This window comes from Nuphar pumila, chromosome 15 (assembly GCF_984573655.1).
Source record: "Nuphar pumila chromosome 15, dmNupPumi1.hap1.1, whole genome shotgun sequence".
In the NCBI taxonomy this organism is placed as follows: domain Eukaryota; kingdom Viridiplantae; phylum Streptophyta; class Magnoliopsida; order Nymphaeales; family Nymphaeaceae; genus Nuphar; species Nuphar pumila.
The window spans coordinates 12,396,035-12,411,847 of record NC_143263.1 but is presented as its reverse complement, the minus strand read 5'-3'; the positions used below and the strand labels follow the sequence as shown (position 1 = coordinate 12,411,847).

General features: G+C 33.1%; 1 non-coding gene across 1 annotated transcript; it reads left to right on the top strand.

Annotated features, from left to right (window-relative positions):
• The first annotated feature begins 1,054 nt into the window (after positions 1-1,054).
• On the top strand, positions 1,055-1,125 carry TRNAG-GCC (transfer RNA glycine (anticodon GCC)). Its single transcript has one exon. It is a non-coding gene; the product is annotated as a tRNA-Gly (tRNA).
• Positions 1,126-15,813: the final 14,688 nt, after the last annotated feature.

Below are 15,813 nucleotides of genomic sequence, written 5' to 3'. Positions count from 1 at the left end.
TGAGCAGGTCATTACAATCACGATGAGGGTGACAAGCCAGGGGTGGTAATGTGACGAGTCAAGCAAACTCATGTAATATTGGGTTGGCGGAAAGAGATCCGTTTATCGGCTTGATGGCTTGGGCCGTATTGGAGAATACGATGTAGGTGAGTATGGTGGTAGCCCCAAAGGGGTTTGGCATAGTGGGATGGGACCTTGGTCATTAGAGAGGTGATCTTCAAATCCCATGAGTGTTACCTCTTGCGCAAGCCGAAATGTGGAGACTCTCTTGAGGCAAAGGGTAAGCCCGCGGAGTTTTACAAGCGACCATAACTATGGCAGGCAAAGCCAGCTGAGTTAGGTCTCTGATCCTGAGGGTGGTTTCTCCGTGTAAATATAAAAAAAAGAAGATGAGTGGTGGATAGTTCAATGGCAAGGTTTTCCCTTTTGTTTTCATATATTACTTTTATCTCTTACCTTTGGGTAATCATTTGGCACTAATGAAAGGCAAGAAACTATTGAGTATAAAGCACAATATTTTGTCATGTTATTTGAATTTTTTTAAAGACCAGAGTAGATGGTTTGTTTTAATAGGAAATGGGTTCTAAACCGCGTGATTGTGACATGTAATTGTGTAAATAGATTTTTCATGTAAAGTAGTCTCTTGAAGTGATTCAAAAATCAAAGGCTCTCGCAACGTATTGGTGACACAAAAAAAATGCTGTTTTTACGTACTTCCAATGATCTACTCTTTAACAAAGAAACCACTATGAACATATCTATGTGATCAGATTGAGTTTATAAAAGCACCATCATAGCATTTCTTGCCCAATAATTTCCTACTTTTCTGAAAAAATGATGTTACAATCTTTAGAGACGGTGAACGTAAATAGGCTACCTATGTTGAAGACTGCAGCACGAGGGAAAAATGATGGATATCTTCATGGTAAGGTGCTTCTGTTGCATGTTGGTTCCAGCTGATTACTCGTCGAGATATAATTTCTATTAAAACAACACCAGTGGTCCCATATGAGATGCATTGATATAATATTACTGAAACATTGACATTCGTCAAGCACCAGTGGTCTAGTGGTAGAATAGTACCCTGCCACGGTACAGACCCGGGTTCGATTCCCGGCTGGTGCACTTTTTTGTTTTTCTTGCTGCATTTTTAGGTAATGCTAGGGAGATCCGCCTGCAGCCTAAGTCCGACGAGGTCTGGGGAAGCTCTTCGGACGAACGTGAAGGAAATAACTTTTTTTTCCTCTACTCCAAACAAATAAATGTGAAATAACTTTTCAAGCTTAGCCACTCTTCTCGTGTAAGCTTGGCTCATGTCACTCATCTTTAATTTTTTTGGTCCAATATATTGCTTTGCAGAGGCCGGCAAACAAGGCAAAGGCATTGTCACAAAAATATGGGCTGTATTTTGAAAATATCGTGATATGATACAATTCCTGGAGAAACCATAGTTATAAAACCCAGTGACTCGTCACTTGGCTCGTCTTTTATTGACTCGTGACTCGGCCGGGTCATGTTAACTTTATATTTTATATAAAATATATGTATATTTTATAGTATGTTATTAATATATTTTATAATATGCATTATATGTTATTTTTATAATATGTTTAATGTATACTTTTATTAATGTATGTATAACCATATATATATATATATATGTTGAAAAATATTTGCTACTAATGAAGGTAAGGAACCAATGAGCTAGAAATCATAAGTACAAGTTGTATCGACTCAATCTAACCACATAGATGTGTTCAGCATGATTTTTTTGCTCACGATCAAGCCTAAGCCTTGGATCATGCTTTTTTTATATGAAAATGTGATTTTTTGAGTTATGAAATTTTAGCACATTGTGGGCCATTGATTTTTTTACTACTTTGAAAACCTAATTACTTGTCATTGTAATAATTGACATTTTTGGGGCATTGTGCTTAAAACATAAATATCGAATGAAATGAATGTTTTGATGACTTATTTTGTAATTTTAGATTGCATAATTGCAACCCCATCCAAATTTTAAGAAGAATGCAAGTGATTTTGTCAAAAACAAAGCTTACAACCCCAAGGGCAAAATCATATTTTAAGATAAACATTATTTTGTCATGATATTGACACATTTTAACATTGTAATGTTTCATTTTTTCATGTGCATGTTATTTTCCTTAAGGTTGTTCCGATTCTTTAAATTTTTCGTAAAAAATCTCTTGATATAATATTTGTGGCGTTTGAACACTTTAAGCTTGGCTCATTCAGCTAGTTTGCCAGTGACATGGAGGACACGATCTGGTGTTTGTGTGGATCCCAAGTTATATAAGGGAGTTACCATGTGGATCCATGTTTGTGTTGGATCTTGAACTAGATCTTGAAATATACAGCAAAGTTGAACTAGAGGCATGTTTGCGAGAAAACAGAAGTCATGATTGTTGGTAACAAGGTCAATCTTATGGTCAACTTTTACAAGATTCAAGATAAAAACTTTCACAACTGGCAATTACAATTACAACTTTTACTTTTATCATGTTTCACTAACCTTGAGAAAGTGTGCTATTGCGATTTACATTCACATGACCTTGAGAAAATCTAAGAGTCACAGGGCATTCAAACATTCCCTAAATCTTGAAATAAGTAGGTTAAGAACAAACCAGTTTTGACCAACAATCAGTAAAAGAAGCTCATCCAATTAATAGGGATAGAATGAGAATTCAATCCAGTATTATGATATACATCTTATCCAATAGGGTTTTTTTATTCTTAACTTGAACATTAAGCACATTAAGGCTCTGTTTGGAAGATGGTAACTAAACGGATTTGATGGAAATGAGTTGAAAAAAAATGGAGAGTCGGAAAGAATTTGAGGAATTGGTTTTGTGTGGCAGCACCTTTAATTCTTTCAAAATTTTAAGCTGCCCAATTCTCTTGGATTCTTTATCTTTTTTGGAGACAACAATTTGTTCAAATAAAATGAGAGAGAAATAAAGATACATGGCAAATGAGGTAAGATGACAGTTGATAAATGGCAAGATTTACTCTCCTTATTTAGTGACCACAAGTTTTCCATTTCAAGAGTCTTTAGAGATAAGGATTTGGTAAATATCTCATCTGAAAAGTATTTGGAAGAAAATAAAAGTAGGATAAAACTTTTATGGATAAAAAAAGTCAAATGTTCCTACATCTGGTTTTTTTCTGAATAACTAAAATTGTCTAAAAGGTTAAAAATAAATCATGTTTGCTACAAACATCTAAAAATGCATGGGTCCCACTATAGTTTTTTCTTATGCCAAAACTTTATCCTAGATCAAACAAAGAAAGGAAACCAGAATAAATAAAAAGAGAGAATGACAGGCATGGATTGCCTCCTTATTTTTATCAATCTATCAATACACCCTTCCCAAACAAGGTAGTCTACATCAGTCATTTCTCACCACTTTCAAACTGTCTAAACAAACAATAAGGAGAAAAAAGACGGTGGAAAAGCAAATTGAAGCCCACGCCTATGCTAATTATAAATCTAACAAAGCAAATATGTTTGGTTCAATTTGGTAAGATTGTCAAATTCATTTAGATTTTGGTGCTATGGATGCATTTTGCACATGGTTTTCAAATCCGAATGTGATAAATGTTCTAAAATGTGTCAACCCAATTGCATCAATCCTATGATACACTGCACCAAATTTGAAATATTTCTGCAAATTACCATAAAAATTGCAATAAAAACATGATATTCAGCAGGGGTGGAGCGAGGAATCTAAACTAGGGTGGGCACAGATGCATAGTAAAAAGAAAAGTTAATTACTAATGAACTATACTAACAATATGTTAAAAAAAAAAGTTATTTTAAAACTTACCATCATAAAATCAAATATCTACATTGCAAAAATAATTGAATGGTCAAGCTACTTCCATAAAAGTAGACTAAAATAAATTACACACAAAAATCCTACTAAAAAACAAGCATAAAATATTGATAATTGCTAATTGAAAAGAAACAAAATAGACAACCCTTAAAACCTTAATTAGACATTCATGTCATTTAAACAACATAAAAAAAACCTAAATCCTAGCAAAAATATTATTGATAAAAAAATTGCTAATATTCAAACCAAAATCAAGCATTCATTATTCAAGGATTCATGCCTAATGGTAATTGAACAAAATATAAAACCCCCCTAAAATTATAACTAAACATTTATGCTATTTTAAAAGAACCAAATCAAAATCACAAATCCTAACAAACATCATTCATAGATATGTTAATTGAAAAAACCCTAAAAATTTAATTAAAATTAAGCATGCATTCATAAAACCATGTTTAATGTTGATTGAAAACAAAAACTCAAAAATACTTTAAAAAAAACTAATTAAATATTCATGAAATTTGAAAAACCAAAATAAAAAACTTAAATCCTAACAAAAGTTTAAAAAATAAGGGTTTTTTTAGAGGAAGACGCTAGGGGTTTACCATGAAATTCTATTACTAAAATAAATCAATTACATATGATCACCCCAAAAACTTTTTAATTAAGAATTTGATAACCAAAATCAAGCATTCATTAATGAAATCATCCTTAATTATAAGTGAAAAGAAAAAGAGCACAAAAAAACCTAAAATTTTAATTAAATATTCATGTCATTTGAAAAAATCCAAATAAATACCCTAAATTTTAAAAATTTGTTAATTTATAATGATTAAAAAAACAAAACAGAACTCCTAATACTCTAACCAAACTCAAGCATTTATTATTCATTGAGTCATCCCTAATGCTAATTGACAAAAAACACTAAAATGTTAATTAAACATTCATGTTATTTAGAAAAAATTAAGTCAAAACTGTAAATTCTAGCAAATACCGTACATTATGCTAATTGAAAACAAAAACAAAAAACCCCTAAAATCAAAATCTTGTCAAGCATTCATTTATGTAAAATGAAAAATGATTAATTAAAAAAAAAGGAAAGAAGAAGACGAAGAAAAAGAAAGCAAGGCACTTGACACAACAGTGGGCATGGACTCATGCCTCAATCCACATGGCCCATGCCCATCCCCATCCCCTCCTATTGATGAGAGAGAGAGAGGACTATCACCATGTCTGACACAATGCCAGGGAGGCTGCCGGCCCAACACTGAGGCACTCCAAGAGTAGAGAGAGAGGCCATTTATAGGGGAGGGAGAATTGGGGGGCATGTGTTTTTATACATGGGTTGGGTCCTAGGGTGGGCATTGTTCTACTCTGGCCGAACCTAGAGTGGGCACTAAGCAACCCTAGCTTGAACCCTTGTTGGGATTCTTGGGTTGGGGTGGGCACATCCACCCTGGATCCTATGTGACTCCGCCCCTGGCACATGCCCACAAAAGTTATTGAATTTGACTATTAGTGTATTTGGTCTTGAAAACAAATTGAATCAAATTAAGAGTGACATTAATTTGGAAAAAAGTTTTAACATTTGGCTCTAGGTGTCAAACTAGTTGAGTATTCATGATACAATGTCACGTAGTAGGCCCCATTCGTTGCATCTCATGTGATTCAAAATCATATGATTCTAAATCACAAGGTACACTATGATTTGGAATCACATGAGAAGTGAGTAAAATTAATTATCCCAAATGTAATTTTCAATCTTACTCTCTCATTTTCTTATGTTTGCTTGCATGTGAGAAATGAGATAAGTATGAATCATTCTCTCACCATTGTAAAAAGTGATTCTCATTTGAGGCCAAGCAAACATGCCCATATTGTCTATAATAAGAAGTTGGGTGTGAGAAGTGATGTTGCAAAGTGAGAAGTAAGGGTTTGTTTGATCCCCCATTCTTGCCCAATTTTGGACAAAAAGTGCACTGAGAATAGGAGGATATAACAAACTAAGGACACGAAAGATGTGTTCGTCATGTCTTTTTTACACAGTAATTTTTGTTTCACCCTCTTGTTATAGTTAGAATAGGGACGGAAGGAACGTTTAAAAAAAAATCGGGGGAGGGGTCCCCCGACTCTCTCTCTCTCTCTCTCTTGCAGCCAAGCGACGAGGGGCGAGGTGGCATCGGGGGTCACCGACACCGGTGGTGAGGCCTCTTTCCCTTCTTCTTCGTCTTCCCCCTTTTATTATTTTCTCACTTCTTCGTTCTTTGTTCCTCTCTCTCTCTCTATTCCCCTTCTTTTTCATTCTTCTTCTTTTATGTTCTCCGTTCTCCCCCCTTTTTTTCTTTTCTCTCTTCTTCATTCTTTGTTCCTCTCTCTCTTTCTCTCCCCCTTCTTCCTTGTTCTTCATTCTTCTTCTTCTTTTCCGTTCTTCATTCTTCTTCTTCTTCTTAGGGATATGAATCAAATTTCTTAAATTAGGTTTTTTATAGTTAATTTGATTAGTTTTTTTTCTTTAATTAGGGCTTTGAATCAATTTTTTTTAATTAGGGCCTTTTACAGTTTATTTGATTAGGGTTTTCTTTGTTTTGATTTGATTTTTTTTATTTAGGACTTTTTATAGTTAATTTGATTAAGGGTTTCTTTGATTTGATTTGATTTTTTTATATAGGGCTTTAAATCAAAAATTTTAAATTAGGGCTTTTTATAGTTAATTTGATTAAGATTTTTTTTAATTTGATTTTCTTTTATTAGGGATTTGAATTAAAAATTTTAAATTAGGCCTTTTTATATTTAATTTGATTTGGGTTTTCTTTGATTTGATTAGGGTTTTCTTTGATTGGATTAAGGTTTTTTTATTGATTTTCTATTATTAGGGATTTGAATCAATTTTTTTAATTAAAGCTTTTTATAATTAATTTGATTATGGTTTTTCTTCTATTTGATTAAGTTTTTTTCTTCTTTTGATTAGGTTTTGAATTAAGATTTTTTTTATTTAATTTTATGGTTTGTTTTTCTTATAGTTTAAGGTTTTTAGTTTATTTATTATTTTTTTTTTGCATTTTAAGGTTTTATGATTTAATAGGGTTTGATAATTTGCTTTTATAGTTAATTTGATTTTAGGGTTTGCTATTTTTATGATAAACTTTCATAATTAGATGTAATATGACATTGATTAAATCATTTATATATCAAAAAAATATATCAATTCTTCTTTTTTTTTAATTACTCAAATTTAAATATTTTTTAGTTTTTAGATCCAATCTGAGATCCATATCTGGGGCTAAAATCCATAATGTGTTTGTTAAAACACTCATATGATTTGGTGAATCGAATCGTACGATCCAAAATGAAGTTATCTGGCCCATTATCCGTGTGTATTCATGTTGTTCGCACACAACGTAAAGCAAATGTTGGACACAAGGAGCACAACTTCTTATACAATCGAAACAAACATTGACCTGAGTTTTGTATGTTATATTCATTCATTTTGTCCAATCTTGGACAAGCCATCAAACAAGCCCTAAGGGGCAAAGGTTCAAGAAATAATCTGATGTACACCTAAAGCATTAAGCAGTTAGAAAGAATAAGGGGAAGAAAGTAAGAGATAAAAATGAAACTATTATAATGAAAAGTAAAATATATGATTTTTTACTTAAATGCATTTTTAAGCTTCTGTTCAAAATATCCATCATATAGTTATAACAAATAATAATACCTAATTAGAAAAACACCATTGTTATGACATGAATAGACAAATTTGATTTCATATTGAAAAAAAGAACACTCTTTTTTTCCAAAATCAGCTTCTCATAAAATTTAAAATCATAAAATAGATACTTAGTTGTAGCTACCAATCCAAGCTTCTACAATTTTAAGAAAATTATAAACTAGATGTAGATCCAAAATGAGGGTTTCTTACAAGTTTACACCTCACGTGCAATACCAATCACACCTAGCACTGAGTAGATTGGCTACTACAACATGGCTACCCTGAATAACTTCATAAAAATTGACAAAGAGAGAGAGAGAGAGAGAGAGAGAGAGAGAGAGAGAGAGAGAGAACAAGTGGCATGCGCCAATTTAAGACTCAAATGAGTAGCATGCACTCTTTGAAGCCTTAAATGGCCACCCACAATGAGCTACATACACCCACTAAAATCCCAATGTGTCCAGGGATGTTGAGGCTAGTCGTTAAGGCTAGGTGCCACTCCTCAGTCAAGTCACAAGTTTTGGAAAACAAAAGCTTTCTAAGAGGATTTTATGAGGTACAAAATTATCCAAAATAAGTGATAGAAAGATTTGTCAGACCAAAACCGGACTGGTCCAAGACAAGCCGAATCCAAATTCAAGTCCAAGTCCAAAACCAAATCTAAATCTAAATCTAAATCTAAGTCCAAAGTTCAATTGACAATCCCTTTAAGGTCCTTGCCCTCTAAGTCAACTCTATAGATTTTAAACCCAATGTGTTTCTCAAAAGTGTGCAATATGGCACTAAATATATTTTATAAAGTAGACTTTACCTCTAAAACATATCTCCCAAAAACCAAGGCAAAGAGAGGGTCATTTGGCCAAAGAGTTTGGTTTAAAAAACTATAAATTTTGAGCCAAATAACAATATCCACGTGGGTCAAAATTATAACAAAAAAAATATTAAGCTATTGGTGAAAGTCATATGCATAAATGAATGCACATTTTGGGTTTAAACCTTCACTTAGTGTAAACATGATTCATACAGTCTCATAAACTAAGTATTTAAGCTTTGAACTTAGTCTTTATTGTAGACCTCCTTGGCCCACTCACACACGCATTCCTTTCATGTAATCATATGTGTCATCAATATATAAAGGTTGCATATATTTAGGGTCCTATATAGTATCCCACTTCATGAGTGCTCTAGACACAACCTCAATCTCTTATAAAGCAACCCATACCTTTACACTCATATATATAAATTTGTCAAAAGTGAAAACTTGATTAAACTACTTTAGCCAATTTGGCCTACAGATCTCATTAAGAGTCATGCGACTCATTTTTATATCACAGGTTTTCGAGCACTTATATCAGAATGAGATATAAAAATATACTCTATCTTCATATATTCTTTAGTACTCACCCACTTACTTTAGTGACTTGTTCTTTTCATTGAACCAAGAACTCAGTCGACCTGAGTTAGTTGGTTAAGTTTTCATCATGGGTAATTCTTTTAGTAGGTTTTAATCTCATTCCCTCAAATGTATTTTTAATGGTTTTTCATGAAAGGCCTCTCGTAAGTGGAGCCACTAAATTTTAGCAAGATTTCACATATTCTACAAAAATTTCTCTTTGTTTGAGTAAATTATTCACAATATTGTGCTTTAGACTTATATGTTTAGAATTCTCATTGTATATATTGCTCTCTACTTTATATATAGAAGCTTGGCTACCCAATGAAATTTCAATTAAAAGACTCCTTAGTCATCCAACTTACATACTAGCATATGCTAGTGTTATAATCTCAACCTGCATACTGGATTGACTATAATGGTTTGCTTTTTGGATGCTCAAAATATTATCCCAGATCCAAGGGTAAAGACTCATCTGCTTGTGGATTTGGAATCGTCCTTATCCGAATTTCAATTTTCAATGTTGTATCTCTCAAGGTTAGTGGGTTCCTCGTATAGAACAACACATAATTCAATGACCCTTTAAGATACTTTAGGACCCTTAAGATTGCATTTCTATGCTGAGGTCTTGAATTGCTAGTATATCTGCTTAGTCTGCTTATGCAAAATGCTATGTTTGGTTTAGTTTAATTCATAGCATGCATAAGACTATCAATAATACTAGCATACTCAATTTAAGAAATGCTTCTTTTTATGTATTTAGATGATTTAACACTGAGATCAAATGGAGTGTAAATAACCTTGCAATAAAAACAATTAACTTTTTGAAATTATTTTTTAATATAATGTAATTGAATCAAACAACAATCATGCTCATGTCTAACAATTGTGATTCCAAGAATTACATTAGCAAGCCCCATATATTTCATATCAAAATTAAATGACAAAAATTAATTGGTGTCATTTATGCATTCTATATTGTTGTAAGTATCAACATGTCATCTACATAAAAGCTAAATATGATAATATTTTCATGATTAACCCTAGTATAAATGCATTTTTTAGATTTAAGGGTGTTAAATTTATAGCTAAAATCACTTGGTTAAATTTTTTATATCATTGTTTTGGAGCTTATTTCAATCCGTATAAAGACTTATGCAATTTCCAAACTTTATTTTCTTGACCAAGAACTACAAAACCTTCAAGTTATTTTATGTAAATCTCTTCTTCTTAATTTTTATTTGGAAAAGCAATTTTAACATTCATTTAATGAATTTAAAGCTTGAAAATTGAAGTTAAGGTTATAAGAACTCCAATTAAAGTAATTCTAGATACTAGAGCAAACTTGTCAAAACAATCAATCTCAGATTTTTGTTTAAAGTCATTTGCTACTAATCTCACTTTAAATTTATCAATTGATCTATCGGCTCTAAAGTTTTTTTTTGAAAATCTATTTAGAACCAAACAATTTAAAACTATATGGTAATTATGCTAAATCCCATGTTTTGTTTTCAAGAATAGAATCAATTTCACTTTAAATAGCCTCTTTCCAAGATGCATCAGGTGAGGACATAGCTTCAGAAAAGTTTAATGGATCTCTATCAATCATGTAGAGATGAAAATTTATTTTAAAATCTTTTGGTTTTCTAATTCTCTTACTTTTTTTAATTTTTAGATCTTTATATTCTAAAATATGCATTTTGGGCGAACAAAGATTTTGCAACTCTTATAAAGTTATATCTTCTCTAAATTCAGCTTGTACAGATTTGCAAATTACTTTAGTTTCTAAATTCATATGCTTTGTTGTTTTGAGAATAGCCAATAAAACACTTGTGCTAGTTTTAGGTCCTAATTTAGTTTTTTTAGGTTCATTCGATTATCTAACATAAGCAATACATGCCCAAACTTTAAGATAACTTAAATTTTATTTTCTATTTTTTTCATAATTCATAAGAAGTAATATTCAATTTTGAGCAAGGTACACAATTTAAAATATAACATGCAATAAGTAAAGTTTTTCCTCATAAATTAAAATCAACACCACAACTAATAAGCATAGCATTTACCATATCAATTAAAGTTTTATTTTTATGTTTTGCAATACCGTTATGCTTGAGAGTGTAAGGTGAAACATTTTGTATATGTATTGCATGTTCTTCACAAAAATTGATAAAATAATAAGGCAAGTATTCTCCACCTCTATCTAACTTAATTGAAACAATTTTGCAGTTGTGAAAATTTTCAACTTCAACCTTAAAAATCTTAAAATTTTCAAAGGACTCATCTTTGCACATATAACATTTATTATAATATGCATGCTTGTATATAAGGATTAAGCATAACTTACCCATTTTCTTAATATAACCAAAATATACATGACAAAGTCTAGCATGACGTACTTTAAGAGAGTCAAGCAAGTAAGTAGAAACATAAGCAATCTTATTATTCACATTCAGTTTGAACATAATACCTTTACCAATAATCACATGGTTCTTTGATAATATTAAATTGTTGGATTCAAACATAAGTTTAAAACCATGTGTGGTCAGTAGAAAGGTTGATACAAGGTTCTTAGTTACAGTGAGTATACGATACACATTTGTGAGGGTAAGATATTTTTTAAATGTGAATTGGAGTTCCACAATCTCTTTTCCTCCATGACACTATATGTTTTAAACATACTTTGGTCATTATAAGTGTGAATTGTAGACCCTGAATCCGCATACCAACTTTTGTCCATTTGAATCATAAAAATCAAGCTTACTACAACCACTAGGTTCTCTTTGAGAGCTTCTGCCTTGGTGCCTTGTCTTTTGCAGTGATGACACTCTCTCACATACTATCTCGTTTTGTCACACACATAGCATGAAATAGTCTCACATTTGGATTTCTTAAAATATTTGGGTTTCTTATGTTTAAACTTCAAACCAGGCTTAAACCTTGGCTTACGACCCATCATATTCACTTTGGAGCCAACTTCTTTAACTTTCTCTTTCTTATCTTTATGATGAGCATCTTCTTTAATTCAAAGATGAGAAACAAATTGCTTTAAGGTGAAATCCTATTTCTTATGTTTTAACATATTATGGTGGTCTTTTTATGAATTGAGTGATTTTTCAATTATCACGACCACTTGAAAGGGCTCATCAAGGTTCATGCTTTCTATCTTAAGTTGGTGAGCCAACAATTGCATTTCATTAACTTGAGGTAGAAGTGGTTTGTCATAAAAAAACTTGAAATACATATATTTGCTAATAAGAAATTTATGATTACTTGCGTTCTCTATGTTGTATTTATTCTAAAGAGCTTCCTAGAGCTTTTGAATAGAGTTCACTTCTGAGTAAAGATCAAACAAGGGGTCAGACATGACATTCAAAATGTGCCCTTGGCAGATCATCTTCCTTCCACTTGTGGCGCCTCATGTTTTCAACCATAGTTTATTCATATCATTATGGAGGACAGGGTTTAGTCAACACGTACACCACCTTGGCCATTTTTAAAAGATCATCACTTTATTTTGCCATCACTTGAAATTGGTCTTATCGAACTGGTAGAGCTTAGGAATCGCCTAGTTTTTTACCTTCACCATTGATGTCATGGAGCTAGAATGTCGCTTTTAAAGCTAGAATGTCGCTTTTAAATTGTTGGAACTTCAATACAGTAATCAGTGGGACCGAAGCTTGGAAGAATGCAATAATAACGATTTCTTAAAAGCGATGGTTGCCCCACCAGGATTGAACCAGAGTGTAGTAGGGTCGAACACAACCTCGCTTCTTGGATACAACTAAGCTTGCACCTCATGTGCAATACTAGTCACTCCTAGCACTGAGTAAACTGGCCACCATGACACAACTACCTTGAATAGCTTTACAAAAATTTGACAAAAAGAGAGCATGAAGAAGAGAGAGTGGAGAAGGACTATGCTCACTGATGGATAGACATGAGGCAGTTGGGGTTTATATAGACCCCAGTAGAACAGTCTATAGGATCATTTTGCAAGGGTCCATAAAAGCTAAATGGTTGACATGCACCCATTAAGGCCACAAATGGCAACCCGCAATGAGCTGCATGTGCCCACTAGCATCCCAATGTGCCCAGGGACGTTGAGGTGTAGGACTAGATCCTAGATCTTGGTTTGAGACATTTTGAGCCAAAAGATATAGCTCCAGGTGTCATGCAGAAGCATAAATCTGATTGGCCAGAAGAATGATGCAGTGAGCTCTTATTGGTTGTTGATCAAGCTTAGGGGCCAAAAAACCAGATTTGGTAAGTCTTAGAGGCAAAGTTTTGGGATTTAGGAAAGTTTTTGGAATAATTTTTAGGTTTTGACAAGTTTTCATATCCAAAATACCTTTCAAATATGAGCTAGGCACAAAATGACATGTTTTGGGTCTAGGCGACAACCTAGGTTGTTGTTTGAGCTAGGTTATCGTTTGAGTTAGGTTGTTGTTTAAAAAAAACATATTTGGATTTGATCTAGATCCACACCTTGGGCAATAACTCAGACTGCACATGCACCAACTTAGACTGAATTTGATCTAGATCCAAACAGTAAGAATGACAACTTAGCTTGGATGACAATTGAGCTTGGATTTAATCTAGGTGTACAAACTGATCTGGATCTAACCTAGATTGAATTAGTTCAAATGAAAATTTGGGTCCAAATACATACTAGGAACAAAAAGTAGGAACCAAATCCAAATAGTTTGGGAGACAATTGGGTTTGGACGATAGTATACAGATGACAATTGAGCTTGGGTGACAACTTGAAATAAATTTGAATCCATAACTATATTCAAACATGTTGAAAACCTTGTTTTGGACATAAATTTTGATCCCAATGTTTGTTTGAGGTTAATTTGAGTGTGTTGGAAATCTTATGATGTCTTCTTCAATTTCTCTTTTGAATACATGCTTGAAATCATCATTTATAGGTAAAAAATGTATTTGAAGTGGATCTAGTAGTTTTAGACAAGAGACATTAGTGTGTGTTTTGAGAAAACAAACATTTAGACAAAATCTTTAAAATAATGTGTTAATAAAAGTTTTGTGACAAATGAAGTGCACTCACCTTGATTTCACAAAATTCATTTATCAAGTGAATTTAAAAGATGTGGGATGCACATTTCAAGCCTCGATCATCCTTCTCCACGAGAAGGTGAAGTAGAGGCAGGTTCAACCTTCGTAACTCAAAATTCAATATTAGTAAAATCCGGATCTAGAGTCCAAACTCCCAACAAAAGGGTATGACATGTAGTTCAGATTAAGAGAGTGTATAAGTACGTATCCCATCAATAATGGCGAATTGATATAAAATAAAATTAAAGCAAGAATAACCTAATGGATTTAAATATTACCCTTTTTAAACTTAGGGTCTAATTAGTCTTTCAAACTCCAAATTGAGGCTTTATCTGGCAAAACCCCCTCTTGGTGCGTGTATGGTAATATAAGAAATGCTTCCCCACCATCAGACAAGACCTCCACATAGATATGATAGTGTGAGGAATGAATCTGGCAACACCTTCTCATAGGGGTTTAGGATCATTGAGAGAGAATGACAGAGTTAGGAAGGGGTTAAGGAATTTCTTCTCTCTAAGGTTAGTACTTAGGTATGAATCTCTTAGATGAGTTAGGTTCTAAGGGGAATCTCCTATTTATAGGTTTTAGGAATGGGTTATGAGTTTTGGGTCATGGATCTTGGTCCTAAGCATCCAAATATAGTTGTTGTAGATCTTGATTGGTTGGATGAACTGCATGGCATCCCCTATTTAAATGAGGATGACACGACTAATTCCTATTGGCCTGTACCACCCAACTTAGGAGACAAGAAACCAGAAACTTGTGAGGTTCAATGAATATGGGGTGAGATTTATCCCTAAGATGGATGTTCTTTGAATGTAGACAATTGATAGATCTCCTAAAGACGTTCTAAGGAAGAATCCGTGCCCAAAATATGTGTGGGTGTTAGGATAAGAGATAGGGATAAGGCGATATAGGGATAAGGCATAAGGCTTATTCCTACATTCAGATTAGTAGAGAAAAAAAGTTTTTGTCATCCTATAGTAGATGACAAAAACTTTTTTTGTCTGGGCCAAAAAGGGGCAAGATCAAAGTGGGATGGTGAAAACTTTTTTCGTTTGGACCAAAAGAGGGTAAGACCAAAATGGGGATGGCAAAAACTTTTATTGTCCAGACCAAAAGGGGGCAAGACTAAAAGGGGACAAAAAAAACTTTTGTCGTTCAGTGATCAGATGGCAAAAAAATGTACCGTCTAGACCAAAAGGGGGCAAGACTAAATGAGGTTGGCAAAAACTTTTGTTCTTCAGTGATTAGATGACAAAAAGTTTTTGTCGTCTATAAAGAAAATGGAGAAAATTAGGAAATTTGAGTGGTTTGGACATCGTTGAGGGATTTTCCTAAAATTTTATGGTTTATGCATATCTTTCAGGGTTTTTCTAAGCTAGGCTATGCAAAATGACCTAGGATTGTGAGACTTTCACCAGATAACATGAAACAACACTTTTTAAATTATTAGCACTTAGGCATCATAAAAAATTGGGTGTATACATAATGTTTGGTCAAAATTGGGGTGTCTATAGATGTCCCTTTATTGCTGTCAAACGAGGAAAGCTCGGTCGACAATAAAGTAGACACACCGATTTTGAAAGACAAAAGATAGTTTTGAAAAAGGTTGACAATCATGATTTTTTTTAAAGACATTTTAATAAATAGACATTGGAGTATGCTATGTACCTCAAGGTGTATGTGTGGCTTTACACGTGGGTCTCCTAGACTTTATGCTTAATGTCTAGAGGTCTTGCCGAACGAGGTTGGATTAAACAAGACAATCAACA